Source organism: Hemicordylus capensis, chromosome 6, assembly GCF_027244095.1.
Source record: "Hemicordylus capensis ecotype Gifberg chromosome 6, rHemCap1.1.pri, whole genome shotgun sequence".
Taxonomy (NCBI): Eukaryota; Metazoa; Chordata; class Lepidosauria; order Squamata; family Cordylidae; genus Hemicordylus; species Hemicordylus capensis.
In genome coordinates, this window is record NC_069662.1 from 54,179,289 (window position 1) to 54,198,538 (window position 19,250).

A 19,250-nucleotide genomic window follows, 5' to 3' on the forward strand; every position below is an offset into this window, starting at 1 on the left:
ATCTTATGTCCTTATGCTGCTGGGGGTATCTAAAACAAAGCTGGCACTGTTGTGCAAGAGTGCATTTGTACTAATATATAAAATTGCACAATCATGCTTGCATGATGCTACTGCAGTGTCACACAAGCACAGTTGTGTAATTTTACATATTTGTGCATGAGTGCACCTAAACAACAGCACTGGCTTTGTTGTAGATGCCTGCGGTGCAGCAGCTTTGCAGAAACATCCACGGTTCATTGTGGAACATGTCAGCCAATATCTTTTGCCTGGAGTTAATAATAAGGATTCTAATTATGGCAGTTGATAAATAAACAAGATGTTGAGTGAGAACTATGAGTGGGAAACAAAACAAACCCGTTCAACAACCCTTATATGTTTAATGGGTTATTTCATTTTTTAAAAAAAACTTTCAGAACTGGATAGGGGGAAAAAAACCTGTTAACAAGCATTTGGACAATCCATAGCCCCTTCTGAATATTTCATATTCAGTACTTCCATATAAAGCTTTTAACAACACAGATACAGGTATGACTGAAGACAATGCATAACTATGTATCCTGCCCACTTTTGAATACCGTTGGAATTACATTCCATACTAACTTCGTAATGTGCTTTGTGGCATTTCTAGAAAAGTACTGTAAATCACTATCTTTCAGAGAGTATTAATTCCAGTTCAAATTCTTCTCTGGTGCTTTGTAAAGAGATCTGTCATATCCATCACCCATTCTTTCTGAATGACCAATTAAAAATTAATCACTAATTGAAACATAGAAGTGCACCATAGCTCAGACTACAAATGAACATGAAGTTACTTAGAAAAATCTCAGTCAGAATCCCAAGATAGACTCGTCCCAGAGCATTTCCTCCTCTGTTGGTCCGTGGGCTTCAGCCTTTTTTTTCTCCTTCTTGTGTCTCCTGCTCTCCTTTTCAGAAGAACTCTCTTTATTTCCTTTGTCTTTACTGTGCTTTGATTTTCACTCAGTCACTGAAATTGCATTATCTTTCTTTCGCTTTTGGTTCTCACTGTCCTTTCCTGAGTCTGTTTCTTCTTCACTGTGCTGTTTTCTTTTGGGCGTTGGAAGCTGTTGATGAGGATTCTCGTCACTCTCTGGTACATTCTTTCTCTTTTTTGTGCATCTTTGGCAGCTTTCAGCTTCTTCTATGAGAACTAGAGCTATTCTCTGCAGACACGGGCTTGCATCCATCACTGGATTCAGCAGATGATGGGGCACAATTGTCAACTTCTTATGTCGTCAAGTGAGACGTCTGCTTTTTTGAATAACATTCTGTGTTGCATTGAGACATAGGAGCATTTTCTAGTTTTAGCAGGTCCTCATGAGCTGGTGACCAATGTGACAATCTGTTTTCAACAGAATGTGAAGGTGCACACATTTCTGGGGAAAAACAAAGGGAATGCTGATCTGGTTCATAAGTATCATAGGAAAACTGGTCTTGGTTAAATGCAAAGTCCTCCTCATGACCATTGATGGCTTCAAACTCTTCATTTTGAAACTCATCTTCTGGCTTCCTAAAATTAGTTTTTGGTTCCAGTCCTCTTGCTTTTTGCACTTTAATGTAATCTGCCAGTTCATCTTGGAAAGAATTGTATGTTTTCTTGGAGTTCTTCATTAGATTGACAACCATGGTTTCTCTACAAAGATCAAACAAAAGAAAATGTGAACCAAATTGACACAAAAAGCTTTTTCTAAATAAATATGCTGATTCACATTCTGCACAGCAAAACACAGATGGCTCAGCACCTGCCACACTGTTGTGTGCATCTCAAACTCCACTGGGGCTGTTGTGGAACAGGAGGACTTAAAAAATTGTGCAACTGTGTGACATAGCACTCATTGGAAATCATGGGTGTTGCACTGTACAACGGCGATAGCACAATTTTAAGTTGCAGTGGAACAGCCTTGTTCTGCAACAGTGTGGCCAGGGTTTGAGCATATGCAGCGGCATGGGCAGTGCTGAACTATCCACATTTCACTGTGCAGGAAGTGAGCCAGCAGCGAGGAGAAAAATAGAAGCGGCTCTGAGCCATAATTATCTCAGAATGACTGAAGTTTTACCTTAGCACCACCAAGACAAATAAAGTCTAATCCAAAACAAGTTAGCTTGGAAGTAAGTCCTACTGAGTTCAGTGGACTTTACTCTCTCATACATAGGTTCAGGATTGCAGCCATGGTCAACTGAACCTATTTTTGGCAACTTATTTTTGTCAGCTTAGCACAGCTGAGAAACAACATACATAGACAATTATGCCCACCATGCACTCAGTGGAATCCTTCAGAGGAGTGGAAAGGCCTGATATTAGAACCAGTGGCTCCCTATCCCTATTAGGAATGTGCAAACACATTTGAAGCTGAACCCGTTCAAAAATGAACGGGTTTGTTTGAAGGCTTGGGCTCGAGCCAAACCACCCTGGTTCGGCTCAACCCTGGATTGAACCCCACTGGCTCATTCGCGAATGAAATTTTAATTTTTTTTAAAAAAACTTACCCCCTCGGGGGTGTGTGTGTTCTCCGAGGTGGTGGGGGTGTCCGCGAAGGTTTCCCTTCCCCCGCCGGCCTTCCCACCTTCAAAAACAGCCCCATTTGGGCCTTTCTCCCCACTGGCGTGGTGGCCATTTTGGAAGCCTCCGTGATTGGGGAATGGGACCATTTTTGAAGGTGGGAAGGTTTGCACGGGGAGGGGGAACCTCCGTGGACCCACCCCCCGAGAACCTCCCTGAGGGGGTAAATTAATTTTTTAAAACATTTCATTCACCAACATGCCCCCGCACCCCAGACTGCATTGCAGGAGGGGGGTGTTGAAGGGGTGCTGGACCAAACTGGCCTGGTCTGGTTCAGGTCAACTTCGAACTTGAACTGAACCAGACCAGCCGGTTCCTTGCACACCCCTAATCCCTATTACAATCAAATGGAGAAACTTCCTGTGCTGGGGTAAATGAAATTAATACAAAGGCTGAAACTTGGCTGAGTGAGATGTTTGAGACTGGTATTCTGAAGTCTCTCCAATGTATCATCTCTCATGTTGCTATAGAGAAGCAAAAAAGGAGACAAAGTCTCACAGCGCTGTGAGGCCCTCCCTTGTCTGGGAAGAAGCTCTTCTTCCCGTGGCAGTGGAGGAGGTGTAAGCCAGCCAGATCATTTTCTCCATCCTCCCCAGTCGCTGTTGGCAGCACGACCCCCACTTCCCATCTGAGACTGAGGAGGAGCAGGAAGCACTTCCGCTTCCTGGACTTTCTCAGCCCTGGATGGAGTGCGGTGATGGTGGCAGCCTCCAGAATGAATAAGTAGCCCCAGTACCACCACTACCAAAACTGTCCCGGACTGACAACAGCCTGGTGTGGGACTACTTTGAACTCTGCCATGGTGACCCACACCATGCTGCCTGCATCCATTGTAGCTCAGCAGGGTGAAGCACCCCAAGCGTATTATTTATTTATTTATGTATTTATTTACTTACTTAATTATATTTATTTAACCTATTTTTATACCACCCACAACCTGCGTCTCTGGGCGGTTTACAGTTAAAATTGTTTAAACATTAAATCAATAAAATAATCAAAATCATTCAAACATTAAAACCATTAACATTAAAATCATTAAAAAACCCAACATTAAAATATTAAAACTATAAAACTATATGATGCTGTCAGAGATGCTGCAACACCCGCAACGCCATCACCTGGGGGTTCCTGCTCCTGCTGGCAGCAATAGGCCGGGTGTGTCCTCGGTTAGCGGCAAGGCTCCTGCTCCTGCACCCAAGCTAGGGAAGTTGCCTGCGCAGGGGGCACAGTCGGTAAGCAAGTGGTCTGCTCGCTCAGAGCCTCATCTCATCACCCGGGCCATTGGGGAGATGAACGCTTTGGAAAACCAGCCATTCCAGGTGGTGAATGCTTCTGACGGCTTCCCTCTGACTACAACATCCCCTCACACACAACTTTCAGCCTGTGGGTGGTGCCCTCCCTGTACCAGGCCCTGTACCTGACACTAGTCAGGAACTTACATTGTGGGGAACACACTGGTTGAATTGGGACCAGCACTGAGGGCCCAAAGGGCTAAGCTTAGGCCTGTACCTGGGATTGTCATTTTGTAGGCAAGTGGAGGGTGAACTTTGGCTCTGCTGAGCCAAAGTAACTGAATGGAATTGTGTGTTCTATAGTCAAGGCCTGACAAGAAGAGAAAAGACTCGCCCCTCCTGGCTCTGAAACTTGTTTATGCATTTTGCTATGCCAAGGGTAATCATGCGACCCAGTTTGAAATTTGCTAATGTTGAGAGTAATCATATTTAAAAGGTCTTAGGAAGCAACACATAGATATCAGTACCTACATATTTTAGGGGTACATGATATTCACACAATTAATTGCTAAAACCCTTTGCATATTCTCTCTTAACACATTTCTTGGGACTAAAAGGCAACAACTCTGCTTTGAGATTACCACAAACCTGTCTATCTGGACAGAGACAGGAATGTTTTGAGAACATCAAAAGGGAAACAGCTCCATCTGATTCAGTAAACGAGTGCCGGATATGAACCCCCCAAATAGTAGTCTCCTTCACTAAATATGGTAAGAGGGTTTTGGGGGGAACCGGAGTTGCTGATATCAGACTGCAGACACAGAGAGAAATGATATGACTGTTTCTGATATGAGATATGGATAACGCGCCTGGAAAAGGAATAAAGAGGCCACACACACTCACACACCCAAAAAAGAAAGGTCAGACAGGGAGGAAGAGATGAAGTAGGGGGGGTCTCTCCACTCAATCCACCCACCAGCACCCAATAAGGGAGGACAAGGGAAGGCATGCTCTCACTCCATGGGAGGAGTAGCATGTAGCCCCTATCCTATGAAGGCAACTCGTGCCTAGCAGATTGCTGAAGTTGCTCTGGTCTCTAAGATCGGAGGGACTTCCATTCCTGCATATTCAATTACTCTGCCAAGCCACCTGGACAGGTGGAAGCCTCTCTGTGCACTCAAGCTCTCCATTCCTGAATCTCACAGCGACTCCCCTAGTGATAACCTCATCCACAGAGACATCACAACAACCCTCTGCTGATTCAGGAGAAGTGTCACCCATAGTGCTTGAGCGGGGAATTGACCTGCTTCTGACCAGCAAGGCGCAACTGAACATCATGGGAGACTTAGAACTTCCCATGGCCCAATGCATATCCAGGCCCCTACTGATGCATTTTCAGACATAGGCGCCCAGACCAACCCGGAAGTTGCAGAAGATACTACTACATTGGGTGTAAGGCCCGGTTCCCGCCCCCCACTCAAGATAGCACACCAGAGCTGAACCCTCAAGATAGCATACCAGAAGCGGAGAGCACGATGGCCTCTCTTACCACCCTGCTTGGGCTGGATCCAGATCAGCTGGTCGAAAGGACAGAAGTGACAGTGAGCGCCCAAAATTTTGATAGCACTCCACCAGACATCCAATGATATTCAGCAGACCAGCGTAAAATTGAGGTCCTCACGTGGAATGTCAATGGCTGGCACGCTTCTATCTCAGACCCCTCTTTTAGAATCTATTTAGCCTGCCATGATATTATACTGATACAGGAATCCTGGACTACCGGGGACCTTTCACTCAATGGCTTCCATTCATATACTGTTGGAGCCGTACCCGGGGTAGGCCGTGGCAGATGCAAAGGAGGTTTGGGTGTGCTTATTGCTACCTCGCTGCGCGCATCCTCAAGACTGCTTCCACCAACTAAGCAATTTGCGATGGCTGTCCTGGTCCAATTCAGCCGATGCAAACTGCTGATAATTAACATCTACCTCCCTCCTCAATGCAGAGAATCACAGGTCAGAACTTTGTGGACTGAACTCTTATGTAGCAGATCTCATCTACTCCAATCCCAAAGCATATGTGGTGCTGGGCAGTGACTTCAATGCTAGGATAGGCCTGGATGACTACACCTTATATTCTCAACATAGGGCCTATCCACCCAGCACCGAGGCAGACAGACCCCCTCTTATCTGCCCTTCCAAGGATCAAAAGTCAAACTATGCGGGTCTCTGCCTGAGCCAAATGGCCACAAGGCCTGACCTCTCCATTCTGAACGGCTCATTCGAAAAAGACCACCCTGCCAAGTTCACCTTCCTCGCCAGCACCAGAATGAGCTTGATTGACTATTTCATCACATCAGGGAACCTACTTCCGTTAGTGGAGGGATGGAGGTTATTCCTAAATTTGATAGTGACCATCTCCCTATCTCGCTACTCCTAAAACCATTCATTCATCAATCACACATTGAGAATCAATACAATCCTTCTATATTTTCAGCAGAGGGAGTATATTGCCGCGCCAAATGGTCACCACGGCTGGATCAAGAGCTTAGTGAACTACTTGCTTCTGACTGTTTGCATTCTATACACTCATCTAAACAATGACCCTACTACGCCTCTGGAGTCATACAAAGCATTAGTCCGGGAACTACACCAGCTCCTCTCTTGCAGAACCCATGAACCTCGTGCCCTGCATCAACCGCCTTCCAAGCACTGGTTTGACAAGGATTGTGTTACTGCCAAAAAAGCTCTCACAAACACCTATTTTTGCCTGATCAAGTTTACAAAACCAGCACTGATTTGAGGGCTGCACAGAATCTTCTTCAGCAGAAAAAGCAGTATAAACTTCTGCTGGTCCGCAAGAAAAAAGAGGCCATGAAACAGGCCTGGATGGGATTAATCCAGGCTGCTAGATCTAGGGATTTGGCCATGTTTGGGCGTCTCACAAAGTCCTCTCCCAGTCATGGACCAAATCATCTGGACTGCTACATTCATCCAGGGACCTGGGAGAAACACTTTTATGATTTATATAAAGATCCCACTGCTGCTTTCAGAGTTTCCTCTAGTGCTATTAAGGACACCCCAGTGTGGGCCCCGGTGTCAGTCTCAGAGATCCACAGCCTTGTTGCCCAACTGAGGCCAGGAAAGGCTCCAGGGGAGGACCTCACTCCACCGGAGGCTGTCAAAAACAACCTGGATTGGTGGGCCCCTATTTTGGCATTGCTCTTTACCTCCATCGACACAAATGGCCAAATCCCCAAGGACTTGTAATTGTCCCCATCTTCAAAAAAGGGCAAGAAAGATGATCCTGCCAATTATAGACCTATCAGTCTACTTAATACCATTAATAAACTGTACACAAGACACCTTTATGGGAAACTTAGGGATTGACTAGAACAAGAAAAGCTCCTTGCGGAGGAACAAGCAGGGTTTAGGGAATGGCGCTCTACTATTGATCAATGCCTAGTCCTACAGCACCTCATTGAGAAATATTCCTCGGCTATAATAAAATTGATGATGAGAAATATTCCTCCGGTAGGGTGACCTCACTATATGCTGCCTTTATTGATCTCAAAGCAGCATGTGATTCCATCTCATATGCCAAATTATGGGAGAAGCTGGAGGCCTCCACAATTGACTGGCGCCTGCTACACCTCATTTGAACCCTGCACCTAGATACTTCGCTCAAAGTGAGATGCAATCCACAAGGTCACCTTACAAGTGCTATTCTAACACAGAAGGGCATCAAGCAAGGATGTATTCTGGCCCCACTCCTATTCAATTTCTATAGCAACTCAATGGTCGGCCAGCTCAGCAATACTTATTTTCACCCTCCAAAGCTCGCGGGGAGACATATAGCCATCCTATTATATGCAGATGATGCGGCCATCCTCTCAAGGACCCCCACTGGCCTTAGAAGAGCGCTGAGGGCCCCGTTGCTGCATTGTAAGGAAGAATGCCTGGAAATCAATTATCACAAAACTAAAATCATGGCCTTTGCTAGGAGGCCCAAGATCTTCTCCTGGAGGATCAAGGGACATAAAGATCGAACAAGTGACTCATTTTAAATACCTGGGAGTAGTCTTTCACTCTGGTGGCTCTAGAAAAGCCCACGGAGACCATGTGGCCTTAAATGCTCAGAAAAGCTCCTCTGCTATCCTTCAGTTCATGTGTGCAAGAGGAGGCCACTCTTTTCCCGCCGCTCTCAAACTGTTCCAAGCCAAGTCATTATCTCAAATACTCTATGGCACCCAGCTGGGTCCCTTTCCAAATATTATGACCCTGGAACATGTACAATCTAAGTTCTTGAGGGTAGAGCTTCGAGTACCAAGATGTGTCTCCAATTCCACTCTTCACCTGGAGTCAGGCCAGATCAAGACTGAGGCTAGGGTGTGGATGGCCACTCTCTCCTATTGGCTTAGACTATCCTTTTGCCCAATTGGCCTTGCCCCGCTAACCCTTCATGATGATTATCAATCTACCTGGGCTCAGGCAATTGAGACAAGGCCTCTCCCTCCGTCCCTGCTCACCAAGGGCTACGATCAGGCAAAAACAATAATTAAGCAGCACATTACAGACACTGAGCACCAAATGGACATCAGCAGTGTCTCAACATTTTATATCAATGAAGAACTTAGATATCTGACCTCTCCTGCAGCATACCTCACTCAATTGGAGCTCCCAAACCAAAGAAGGGCGTTCACTTTGGCCCATTGCCATGGTCTCTCCTCAGCAGTACTGGAGGGCTGTTACAGAAAGACCCCATTTGCTGAGCATTTATGCCCCTGTGGCTTGGAACAGATCAGAACTATTGAGCATGTCCTTCTATTTTGCCTGTTCTATAGAGACATATGTGCTGCCCTAATTTCCCCATTGCTAAGTAAGTTCCCGGGACATATGAGTCAATTCTATAATCATTTATTGCTCTCTGACTCTAACTCTGCCATTACAAAGAACGTTGCCAAGTTCTGTGCCGCTGCGATTGGCATCCAGCGAAGGATGATAGGCGATGAGCCCCCCTAATCTGACTCTTGATTACTGTGGATTGATATCGCACTCGCCCACGCCTCTATACCCATTGTTTTATTGCATTATATTGCATTTTATTTACTGCATTTTATTGCATTCCATTGTCTTTTTATTGCTTTGTATACTATACAGTTTTATACCCTCCCTTTTTAACTTATTACCACATTTTATCTTCTTTATTTTTTAATAACTTTAGTACAAATGTGTATTTTTAGTTATAGTTTTAGCCTTTTGACGACAAATTAATATCTATTATTTTTAAAAAATCTTAAACTGCAATCATCCTTAATTTTAGCTTTGTTACCTGTAATTTTTAATGTGTATTAATTTTATGCTGGTCTCTGACCATAATAAAGGATTAATTGATTGACTGAATCTCACAGCCGATGCTGGCCTACAGGACCCGGTAATTATACTTGCAGACATTGCCTTCAGCCCAGCATCTTCTAAGCGAACATCCCTGCCCAACTTCACACACACACACCACTTTCTCTCTCCTTTCTGCTTCCTAGAAAGGTCTCGGTCTCTACTCTCTTCCTTAGGTTGTGTCTGTCAGCTTTCACTGAGTCAGCGTACTCACTTTAGCCTGCTCTCCCTATTCTTCCTCCCCTTTCTCTGTTCTCATCTCATTCACTCTGGACTGTTGGCCGGAGGCCAGCATGGGCACCTCCTCCCATCTCTGCTCTTTCCTCCTCACCCATCCCCTCACCTTCTCACACGTGGATTTTTGCTCTCTTTTCTCCCTCTCTCTGCTTAAAATCGAAACTATAATTGTTGTGTCTTAGCTAAGAACAACTGCAAGATAACACACATACAGGGTTCATTGCTAGTGAGAGAGAAAATGATTTCAACTGCTCTTTATTGCTAGTGAGAGAGAAAATGATTTCAACTGCTATTCATTTCTAGTGAGGGAAAATTATTTTAACTGCTATTGAAAACACTACACTACACTGAGGTAGAAAACCAATTGATTGATTTTGCTTAACTGCTTAGATGTAACCATTTGCCTTAATAAAATTTATAAAACTGCAGTTGTGTGTGATGTCTCTTCTCTTCCTCACTCCCGATTGATCCATCACCTCAGAGCCGAACCAGGGGTAGCCTCTGTTGGCTAAGATGGGAGGGGCTGTGTGCTCCCTCTCTCCTTTGCAGAGAGGGCATTGCAGCCTGCTTGCAACAACATACAAACTAATCCTCTTTCAATGCTCCAAGGCTTTCCATCACATGAAAATGGTGGGGTTCATGGTCACCAACAATGCTGCCAATATCAGTAAGGCAGCTGAGCAGGGTTAGTTTGTGTCCATTGATTGTGTGGCATACACTCTGAACCTGGTCATGTGGGATGCACTTGGCCCTTCTGGGGTTGCAACCAGGTGAGACATGCATGCTGCAGGTGCTGGGCACCATCTTGCTGCTGCTACGGCTGCTCTTGTGGAGAGCTGCCGCAAGATAGCACCTTTCTCCTACTGGAGCAAAAAGGGTAGGTGGATGCTCAAGGAGAGGCAGCTTGAGCTCCATCTACCTGAACACCTGTTCCTCAGGATGTTCCGACCTGGTGGAACTCCACCTTTCTCTTGCTCCGGTACCTGTCAGAGCAAGAACTGGCCATCCACACCCTGGAAAGGAGGCATGGCTTGGAAGTGTGCAACCTATCCAACCAGGACTGGGCGCTCCTTTCCAAGGTTTTCTTGGCACTCAAGAAGTTCTTTGTTGCCACAAACAGCTTGTGTGCCGAGACAGCAATGCTGAGCCAGGCTTTGCCAGCCGTTCTTCACCTCCAGAAGATGATAGGTGAGCTTCAGACCGAAGACTGGAGTGCTGGATTGGCTCAGCAACCCCTTGGGTGCATAGGCAGCACATTTGTCCTGCCTATGTGACCCAAGGATGAAGGGCAAAGCTGTCATCCCTGACAAGCTGCTCAGGTGGAGGGACCTCCTGGTTGCAGAGGTTAGGCAAGCAGAGAGGAGAGGAGGCTGGGGCGCAACCAGGAGGAGGGTGCTTGAATGCCTACTGCTAGTGCACAGTCAATCCCTAGCACCAGCATATCTCTGCTGTTTCCCGGTCCAGGACCATGGTGTCCCTGGCAGGGCCAAGTGAATCAGCAGTTCCGCCAATATCTACCCACCCACCCACAGGATCCTATGGGGTTTGGGGGAAAGGTTAAATTTTTGTTAAAAATTGCCCACTTGCCCATTTCTTTTGTGGACTGGGTGGTAGGTAGCACCCACCATGCAACCCACTTTGGTATCCCTAGGAAAGACCCATGAAGAACAATGGGGTGATTTGAGTTTCCTATTGTTCCCTATGGATGAATGAGTCGAATCGATTTGGGTTGATTCATTGAAACAGCTGGCAATGGCCACTGTTTCAATGAATTGATTTGAATGTTTTGCGATTTGATTTGAGTTCAAATTGAATTACAAAATCAAATTCATGTTGTTCTCTACTGAAGACATTTACTTGACACTTGAGGACACCTGATCTTGAAGAGCTCATTGGGCAGAGATCAATACTAGTAGAATTGTAACTGTTTCCTAATATTGGGCATAGATCGGTACAAAGCATATCAGGGTCAAATTAGGCTCAGAAGGAGAAACTGAAACCAGAGGCATCCCCAAATGCACAAGCATGACACCAGAATCAGGGTGGACAGTCTATACAATAGTGACAATATAAATGTTTGGAACAATATGCTTCTTGCCAGATACTGAACTAGCATAGGAAGACAATCTGCCCATGCTGCAAGGGAGTGCTTTCCTGCTCATTTCTCTTTAGGGAACATTATCTGAGGGGATCCCTCCTTCACTCTTTTACATCTTACAAGGTTCACATCAATAATACCAATCCAACAAAGTCATCCTGCCAAAGAGAGGAAAAGTAAATGTCAGGAAAATACTGATACCACTCAAGGATCCCAGCATCAGTATACTGGGTGATAAATTTAGAAAGGAATCTGTAAACTGGATAAATGGACACCAGCATCTATTGACAAGAAATACACACATACACAACTTCACAGCCCAAATTGTCAATGCAACTTCAGAGCTACTGATGAACAGCTGGGAGAACACTTACTTAATCTGATGCTTATTTCCTTGCATGTGAGACTGGTACATTTCTATGGATGTGAGACTAATGCTGCATATGGGGCACACATAGTTGCCAACCCCAACTGCTAAAAAACACAACAGAACAATGTTTAGAGAGGATGCAATAAATATGACCTCCCTCCCCAGCATCTTGTCCCTTTTGTGCAGGACATTTTTGCCAAGAAGCCGAAAAGGTCCAGAAAAAAGTCTCACATTGTCTTGCAGCTGCACAACAACACATATGTGACAACAGGTATAAAGACTGCACACCCAAAACAGAACAAAAACCGATAACAATTATTGCTAAAACAACTGGAAAAACACAGATCTCCATATACAAATACAGTACCTAGTGCCTTAGGAATTAATGCTATTACTGATTGAAATATATAATGTGATAAATCTGTTGCTGGAAAGGACTCTACTGATTCTGGGGATGGAATATCTGAATGCTCATTCATGTAAAAATAAATTCTACACATTGATAAGTAACAAGTTATAGAAAATGTGAGACTTTCCCCCCCTGCTATGTTGGTTTCATTTGGGCAAGGACTTTTTTCATGCTGCAGGGGAGGGTTCAAAAATTCAATGCCCCACCTGCAATATGAAGCAATGCAGTCCAGCCACAGTCACTGCACCATATTTACTTATAATAAAGTGAATATCCCGCTTTTCTCTGCAAAGCAGACTCAAGGCAAATTACAATTCAAATCAACAAAACAAATGAAAAATAAATACAATAAAAAGCACATGGTGCCTTCTCATCATACACTCATGCTCAGTTAAGACAAAGTGGACGAAGTGTCTCCTCTCCATACTGTTTGTTTACCATTGGCCTTGGATTCCATAGGGATTGCCTCGCTCCCTATCTCGGCCATCAGCTTCTTGCGTGCTTCGTTCCTCTTGTGCTTCTTGCCCACATAATGCTGACGAGCCATGAGTGGGTTGTTAGAAGATGCTGAGCAGAGCTTACAATACTTCTCTGGGTCATCCAGATCCAGTGTTATGCCAGAGGATGAAGATGGGTCTTCAGCATCAGTCTCCTGTGAGGTCTTCTCAGCAGTTGACTCTGGCAGAGCTGGAGTCACAGAAGGACCTGGGACAAAGTGGAAGAAAGGTCCATTGCAAAAGTCCATTGCATAGAATGTCTCCCTACTGAAACAGCTGAGAAGGCGGGGTGTGGGGGAAGGAGAAAGAAATGGGAGTAGCAGCCCTGCTCTCTTTGGGATGTTACATTAATGTAATTAATGTAATGGAATTAATTAATGTAAAAAATAAATAAATTAAGAGGGAATGTGTCCTTGTAGCTCTGCAATCTCAAGAAAGGTCACCTGAAACACTTGCCCCCAGCTCTTTTTAATGGGCTTCTCTCTCCCTGGTTGAGAACTAGTTTTATTGGTGGGCCTCTCTGAATGTGACTATGCCTGCAAGTGGTTGGTCACTGCTCCCTCCCTTCCGCCTGCATTGGATTAAACGGCATGGGAATGTGGGAAGAGAAGGAAGGCAATTCCTTTGGACCCCATTAGTTCTCTGATTAAAATGATACTTCTCTGATTAAAAGGAAGGTTTCACCCCAGAAAGAGGGACAGCAAATCATAGCAAATCACTGAGAACATAAAAATGACAGGGTCTTCACCTCTGCGTAGCCTGCTGAGCCTGATCTCCTGAAAGCTGCTTCAGTTTCTTGGTGTGGATCTTTCCCAGGTAGTGGGACTGAGCAACAATTGTGGATGTGAAGATCATATTGCAGAGCCTGCAGTATGTGTTTCTGTCCACATTTGGGTCCATCTGAAACCAAAGGAGGCATTTAATTTGCTAGTGTTCAACTGAGGAGTTGTGCCCTGATGATATTCTCTCTTTTTCGAGGGCAAGAGGAAAGAAAATGAGAACGTGGGCATACATGGTAAAAAAATGAGAACAAAAACTGAGTGGGTCCCATGCTGCGGATTGTGGTTAAAAAGCTCACCCCTGGTCTGAAAAGGTTGGTAATTACATGTTAATAAGCAACTATCCATAGAACAGCATTGTTAATGCAGTGGAAGAGTAACATCACCTGGAAATTCACGTATTGTTTCTTCTGCTTATTGGGTTCCTTTCCCTCCTCTTGTTCACTGCGCATTTGTAAATAAAGTCAGACTTTTTGAGCATGCCTTTTACCCTGGAAAATATAGGCCATCGTTTAAAATCAGGATCTACCTATTTTTCAGAAGACACATAGACTTCAACACTCGCAAATTTTGAGGAGAGTTTGCATTTCAGAGGAGGGGGACATCACCAGAGGGTACATCTTTACCTGCTCTCATGGCTCATACCTGATTCAGAAAGCAGCAGCACAATATATTTGGGACAGAGGTGGCATGTGTGCAAATCTCAAGCCAGACATTCTTCTGTGTAAGCTCCCATTAACATGAATGAGACCTGTGTAAGAGCACTCTAGTGATCTACTACAGTTCCCATTTGGGCAGGTAAACGCCCTTATGAAATGCACCCAGAAATGCCAAGTTGGTTAGGCAGGAAATAAAATAGACAGGACAAATGAGAAGACAGAACATCGGATTGACAACTAGAATAGTTAAACTGGCAGTAAAAGGTCTGAATGCTTGCTTGCTCAATTTGAAAGGTGAGGTCCATAAAACGTGTGGTTAAGTCTCTAGGTCAAGGGGGGAAATCCCCCAAGAGTCAGAGAGTACGACTACAAAAAGTGTAGCACTATGTGGATGCCTGCTTGTTCAGTTTGTAAATACAGAGCTATTACAAAAATGCTGCAAGTCTCCAGTACTCTTTCCTCACAAGGAAACAGACTAGGAGTGACTATCCCTGGATTTTCTCTTTGTTTGGGGAAAAAGGAGTCATAAAAACTGCTTTGTAAACTGTTGTTACTGAAAAGCAGCATGGAAATATGGACGATGATGATAACAAACACTACTACTATGTTCTATCTCAGGGCTGCACAACTCAAATGCCCTGGTGGGCCGGAACCATCCACAACTTGATGTGCAGGGGCCGAGCTCAAATTTTTAGCACATTATGACATTAAAATTAAATATTATTAGTTACTTGTGGATCTCTTCTCCTTGTCAATGGACCCATGGTTTCAACCAAGGACAGTGGCCAGAGAATAGGTCCTATCACTGCTCAATCAGTGGGGCCCCTGGAGTGCATGCCAGGCCAGCCCCAAACAAATGCCAAGTCCTCTCCTCTCCCTAAATTGTTGTTGCTTTCTTGCTGTAATGCTTGGCATGCTTACATGGGAGTAAGCCTCACTGGGCACACCATGGAGCATATTTCTGAGAAAGCATGCACAGGATGGCGCTATAAGGTAGTTTCTTTGCTGGTCAAATGACCGTAACAATAAGGTAGTTTCCAGCTCCAGTGTTGCTGCAGGATACCTGGGGGCCAGTAAAATAGTCCCTGCGGGCCGAATCCGGCCCCTGGGCCTTATGTTGTGCAGGCCTGTTCTATCTCATGCTTACCTCATAGTGTGAAATCCTTTGCGATTCAAACTGCAACACAGCCCCACAAACATTACAGAATGTGTCAGTGCAAAGTTCTTTTCTTGTTACCTCATCCAAAGTATCATCTAAAGTAAAAGGTTAAGGATACAACCATCAGTACAGAGGGGAGACTCATTTATTTATCAGTCATACTGAAAAACCTGAATGCAGGATGATGAAAACCAGGGGTGTAATAGTCTACCCATCTATGCATGGCTTCTCTGCTCCTGATGCCTGTCCTTTAAATCCAGGTCAGGCGGCTAGGAGAGCTTGCACATGCTCTTTCCAGCAGAACCAGGAAGAATGCTAAGGCACTCTGTCTTAGAGGGCTGGGGGAGAGAGGGTACAAACACAAATTGTGGCGATAGTGCTCTTTCCCTAGGCAACTGAAGATGTGTAGGCACCCAGAGCTCTTGTTCCTCAGCAAGGAGATTTTCCTGTTCCAGCCAATCCCTGTTTCCTGTACTGGTGTCTCGCATAAAGTTTGCTGATGGTGTTGAGCAAACGGATGGGTCTGTAATTGGCAGGATTATCCTTCTTGCCCTTTTTAAATATGGGGGCAATGATCACTACCCCCAAGTCCTTGGGAATTTGACCATTTGTGTCTATATAGGTAAAGAGTGATGCCAGGATAGGGGCCCACAAGTCCAGATTATTTTAACAGCCTTTGGTGTAATAAGGTCTTCACCTGGAGCCTTTCCTGGTCTTAGTTGGGCAACTAGACTGTGGATCTCTGAAGTTAACATCGGAGCCCATGCTGAAGTATCCTCAATGGCGCAGGAGGAGCTTCTACAAACGGCAGCAGGGTCTTTGTATAAATCATGAAAGTGTTTCTCCCAGATTCCTGGATGAATATGACAATCCAAGTGATTTCGGCCATAGCTGGGAGAGTGCTTTGTAAGACGCCGGAACATGGCAGAGTCTTTGGATCTAACGGCCTGAATGAGTCCCATCCAGGCCTCTTTCATGGCCTCTTTTTTCTTACGGGCCAGCAGAAGTTTGTACTGTCTTTTCTGCTGAAGAAGATTCTGTGCGGCCCACAGACCAGAGCTAGATTTATAGACTTGATAGGTGTTGGCAAGGGCTTTTTGGTGTTAACACAGTCCTTATCAAACCATTGCTTGGAGGCCGATTGACGCTGTACACGTGGCTCACGGTTCTTACGAGAGAGGAGCTGCTGTAGTTCCTAGACTAGGGCATTGTAGAGCTCCAAAGGCGCACAAGTAGGGTCATTATTTAGTAGGGATGATTGGATGCATTGCAGGTGGTCAGAGGCAAGTAGTGCTTGATCCAGTTGTGGTGACCATTTAGCATGGCAGTATGCTCTTCCCACCAAGGATATGGAGGGGTTGTAGTAGATCTCTATGTGGAACTGATAAATGAAAGGCTTCAGGAGTAGCGAAATGGGAAGATGGTCACTGTCAAATTTGAGGGTAACCTCAAATCTCTCCACCGAAGGAAGCAGGTTCCTTGAGGTGATAAAGTAATCAATCAGGCTCATTCTGGAGCCAGCGAGATAGGTAAACTTGGCAGGGTGATCATTTTCAAACGGGCTGTTCAGAATGGAGAGGTTAAGTCTGGTGGTCATTAGACTCAAACAAAGACCCGCATAATTTGACCTTTGGTCCTTAGAGGGACAGATAAGAGGAAGCCCGTTTGCCACGGGAGCAGGGCTGGGTGGATGGGCCCTCTGTTGAGTGCATGGTCGTCAGGGCCCAGTCTGGCATTTAGGTCATCACCCATCACCACAAATGCATCAGGAATGGAGAGAAGGCGATCTGCTATGTAGTTTTCAAGTTCAGTCCACATTGCTCTGACCTATAGCTTCTTACATTGGGGAGGGAGACAGATATTAATGATCAACAGTTTGCATCGGCTGAATTGGACTGTCTCCCAAGTAAAGAAAGTTCTAATGGGGGCTCAAGCAACTTTATCGGCTATTTGTTCCTTGATTGAACAAGGCATTTTGAAAATTGCTTCTCCTGACTGTGTCCCTGATAGGGAGAGGACTAAACTGAACTAAGTACTAGTTCGGTACTAAACTAAAGAAACTAAAGACCAGGTTGGCCACAAATATAACACTTTTCATGATGAGACATTAAAGCAGGAACTACCAAATATAGAGATACTCCTTTTTATTCTGAACCATTTTATGATAGGTCTGCCCTACATTTGTTGGTCCTAGGGGCATTGAAGTCCCAGTCTCTGCAAGCTGTGAAGAGGATACTCTGGTAACAATAGATGAGTTCTGGGATAGTTCTGAAATAACACTCATAGGGAGAAGTAAGATTGCTTTGACAAGGGATAAGGTAGATGAGGCTATCCTGGCTGGAAAGCCCACTTTTAAACTCCATGACCAAGTCAGTAATAGGGAGCAAGGAATCCACCAATATACTAATTCATCCTTGAGAGCTTCCAGGGACCCTGATCCCAAGGAATCTCCCATTCTTACCTTGACCAATTGGACAATAAAGGACAAAGCAGGCTCATTTTCAGGGAAAGAGGCCATCTTACAGGATTTGGGATGTAGTGCTGGAATTGTTTGAGGAAATTACTTATATAGCAGAGTATTTCAGGAGCTAACTCTTTCCCTGTACAGCAGAATTTAACAGAGTCTCAGGGGCAACAGTTTGTAAATGATAACCATGGAGATTCATGTAAGGTTAACTAATCTACATTATTCAGAAATCCATGATGATAGAGAAGACCTATATCTAACAGCTGGCTACATGTTGGTCAGAGAGATCTTTAGAAACATGCTGCTCAACGGAGGAGGAGGAGGAAGAGGAGGAGGAAGTCACTCCCAGGAAGTTCCTGAGTAGTTTATCCATAGAGGTGTCATAGAAGCAGAGATAAACAGGAAAGAGAAAGAGACCCTAACTATCTGTCTCTACTCCCAGGGCCCCTAGTGGCCATTAGGGTTACTGGTGCAAAAGGCTGATGTGGAGATCTTAGAAATCGAAGTCATACATGGTCTCATGGGCACAACAGTGCTAAGGTTTCAGTCTGAGGACATTGGTTTAAAGATTAAAAACTGCTACACATGATCTCCATACAAGGCACGGACCTGGGCCCCCAAGAACTGTAGCTCTGAGTGGGTGGGTGTGTGGGTAGAGATTTCTAATACAGACTTGTCTAGCAGAATTGCCTATCTCTGTGCCTCTGCTGGGGTACACTGTCGCTTGTCAACAGGTGTAACCTGGAGAGGACATCTTGCACCAAGTTCTGGAACATCAATTTTTTTCTGAGTCCAATTCAAAATGCTGCTGTTGGTTTGTTTTTTTAGATTGAATTCTCCATTTATTTCAGTTTTTAAAACTATATATAATTTATTTCGTAGTAACAATATTTACAAAATTCACAAGATAAAAAGGCTCTCATACATCTTCAGAAGAAAAAGAAAACATACTTTAAATCATGGAGTACATGTTATGAAAGCATGGATCTGATTTGCTAACATTATTATTCCAATAATTAATAAACAAAACCCATTTATTTACAAATTCGTCTACTATATCAACTTTCCGGTTACACCGAAGGTAATGAGTCTTAAGTTTGTCAGGACTAATTTACTCCATTCTGGCTTAGTCATGACTATAGCTGGATCAGGATTTATAGATAAGAGAATTTTATTCACATACATTCTGGTTCGGTTTTGGTTTTTACAGGTTTGGTTTGGGCTTTTTCACATACATTCTGGCCAAATTACTTTTCGGAGATTGAATGAGCCAAAAAGTAATCGAACCTGAACTGAACCAAGCTTTAACCTGTTCAAATGTGCTCCTTTATCCTCCACCCCTAACTCCCACTCTCATTTTTAACATGTTATATAT

The 19,250-nt window shown here is 44.5% G+C and overlaps 1 pseudogene; it reads right to left on the reverse strand.

The window, feature by feature from the left end:
* Nucleotides 1–363: 363 nt before the first annotated feature.
* LOC128331318 (zinc finger matrin-type protein 1-like) lies at nucleotides 364–17,863 on the reverse strand (annotated as a pseudogene).
* Between the last annotated feature and the right edge of the window lie 1,387 nt (nucleotides 17,864–19,250).